Raw genomic sequence first — 3,250 nt, forward strand, 5'->3', positions numbered from 1 at the left:
CAAAATACAATAGTATGTGTTATATGTTGCAAGAAATTATATATTCTTTTTCCAATTGGCGTAATTTAAAGATTTGATTTTATTTTTTTTTTTATACATGCATACGTACTACTGAGGGGTAATTTATAATAAAAAGTTAATAAAATATTACCACTTGAATTATATTATTTATGTAACGGTTTTTTTTTAGTTTATGTATAGTACAGTTTTTTATGGAAGGTACATGAACACTTGGCGCCTTTTTTTTACCTTTTTTTAAAAAGGTAATTTTGTTAAGATACTAGCTTACCTTTTTAAAAAAAGGTAAAAAAAGCGCTAAGCGTGCGTGCTTTTCGTAAAAATTATTTGGGCTGATTTCATCAACGCCAATTACCTAATTCGCCATGGAACTGACTAATCGCGTTTGCTGTTTAGTGGAATTGACCACTTATGGTTGACACTTATGATTGATTCGGCTTAATCGGGTTGGTGAAACCGGTCCTTTGTATATAATATTACTTAACTCTAATGATATGTATCATTCATATAAAAGATTTGATATCAACAAAATTGGCGCCAAGTTAAATTCCTCAAAATTTGATGTATCGATCGTAAAAAAGATTTCATATCAACAATTGGCGCCAAGTTAAATTCCATGTAATTAGGATACCAAATTAAATATATAATATTGACTTTAATGATATGTATCATTCCTATAAAGGGCTTGATATATCAAGAACTGGCGCCAAATCCCATTTCTTTATTTACTTAATCCAAATAATACTATTTTTAATTTTTATACAATGAAACCTAAGTGTACGTATATCTTATTGAAGGATCTTTCTATTCTAATCCAAATGGTTTAAATTCCTCTTAAATGAAATTATTATATCACAATTCATTCACATACAAAGACATTTTCTCTTCCAATTAAAGTAGTGGGTATTTAATTCTCTTTCAAAATAATATACAAAACGTTATCACAAAGTTGCGTTACCTTGCTCAATTTAAGTGTTATCACAAAAATTAAAGAGTTAACCGTATAAAATGAAAAAATTTAATTTAATTAGACAAATTTTTCATGTAAAAACACTTGGCGCTGCTAGATCTCGATCTCGATATAATAACATAGTACTAAGATATGAATGTAATATTTAGAAAAATAAGAAAAATAAGAATGTAATACTTAAAAAATGTAATATTTAGAAAAATAATATATTAATAAGGAAAATTAGAATCATATTAAAAAATATGAATATTTAAAAATAGATAATTGTGACGTCCTGAGTCGCGTGTTTGGTTTCTCGGAGCGGCCTCGAGGAGCCACACTAAGGTCCGTTTCCACCAACGCAGATCATCTTTAATCTCGGTTCAACTTACTCTTTGTCTTTTTTTAGTTCTAAAGATTAGAAAAAGACGAAGAGTAAGTTGAACCGAGATTAAAGTTAATCTATATTGGTGGAAATGGGCATAAGTCGTGGGAGTGCGAGCGCGGAGCGGGGGCGCGCGGGGTGAAGCCTTGACTTCGGCGAATTTCGTTTTCGGCGTGTTTTTACGCGTGGGGCAGGCTGCTGTCACCAGTGCCTCAGTATAGGCACGTATTGAGATGTTATCGTTCTGTTAGCGAGATATCTTTTATTATATTTACTTCGTTTCATTCTTCCGTGTTCCCTAGTTATGCACTGAGAGGAATAATATAGGAGAGTTCAGAGGAATTGTCAGATAGAGCGTCCGTGATACACGAAAGTGTACGAGGAGTTTATGAAGATATTTAAATCTCTTTCCTCGGGCTGCTGTGATGTTCATCACACGCTTCTCTCTATCTACGCTCTCTGGTGTCAGTGCGTACGGGAACAGGGAAGGACATAGAAAGGGCCTTAAGGCCAGAGAAATGAAGTAAAGACCTATGATTAAGGTTTGATTATTTTAATGTTAGTATTACGCGGCGCGTGGTTTACGACGCGGACGTTTCTTCTGCTGCGCCTACGTGCAGAAAAAGCGTTTATATATATGTAGCGATTGGAAAGAGAAGGCAGGAGTGCGGAGGCCTCGACGCCGTAGAAGGCGCTCGTTTAGAGTTCCGCTGGAAGTTAGTTTCGGCGTCGCTATGGACAGCGCTGTCGAAACCAGGTGAGGATGTAGACACCGTGGTTGGCGCACGATCGGGGCTGGATTTCTGAGGGGAATACGGAAGATCCAGAGCGCTACTTAAAGCGCTAGGAGTGCTTACCGTTATGGATTTTGGGAAGAAATAAAGACGCGTGTCTTGGAACGCTCTGCTTTATATACTGTTTATTTCGTGGCCCCTCGCGGCAAGGGGATGTTCTCGTTCACGTGTTATTGCGAAATTACTATTACGTGCCGATTATGTAATTTATGATTTATTCTAACGGTGATTAGTTTTTAGTTAGTTTGCGTCTTTTATTTCGCTGCGAGGGTCGCGAATTTCGTACTGGCGCGCTCAGTCGTCGCGTATTGCAGCCCGTTGCGGCAGAACTTGCATCTGTTCTTTGTGTGTTTTTTCCTCATAAATTTCTTGTATCTTTCCGGATCCTTTTATTCTTTGTGCGCGTGGAATTTGATGTTTATTTAAGGCCTTTTCTCAATCGTGTGCGCTTTGGTTTTATTCGCGATGATTTCGTTCGTATGCAGGGCCCTTTTGTGACCGATGGGTGCATTCGTGGTTGCGCGGCGATGCATTGCGTTGGCGTTATGCGTTTTTGGCTGCGGTCCACTTGACGCTACAAACGCTTCGAAGCGTTTGAGCAATCAATCAGAACAAAGAATTTTACAAATTGACTAATCAAAAACGCTTCGAAGCGTTTGTAGCGTCAAATGGACCGCAGCCTTTATAATTTTTCCGCAGGTCTGCGGTTTTTCCCTGCAGCTGCGTCGAGGTCGGTTGTTACCTTAATTATTCCCTACTTCGTGTTAATGGTGTTTTCTCGTAAAAGTGCATTCTTGCATTGGTTTTAGTATTTATACTTTGGCATAGGCGCAGTATGCGCGGCGTTCGAACGCGACGGTTTCGGTGGCTTGGCCTATAGCTGAACGCGCTTATAGTCGGCACATATTATATTAGTCCGCTATATTCCGTGTTCGCGCTCGCTTGGTAAACGGACGGGGCGCTATATTGGCTGTGTTCCAAAATTATTTGTCAGCGCTGGCAGTACTGCCAACACCGTTCCAAAAATCATCGTAGCACGCTGTGGCAATGCTGCGAGAGGGTAAAGACGTCATTAATGTTGTCGTCATTTCCTACTGCGGCTGC

The sequence above is a fragment of the Trachymyrmex cornetzi genome, unplaced genomic scaffold, assembly GCF_001594075.2.
Source record: "Trachymyrmex cornetzi isolate Tcor2-1 unplaced genomic scaffold, Tcor1.1 scaffold782, whole genome shotgun sequence".
NCBI lineage: Eukaryota > Metazoa > Arthropoda > Insecta > Hymenoptera > Formicidae > Trachymyrmex > Trachymyrmex cornetzi.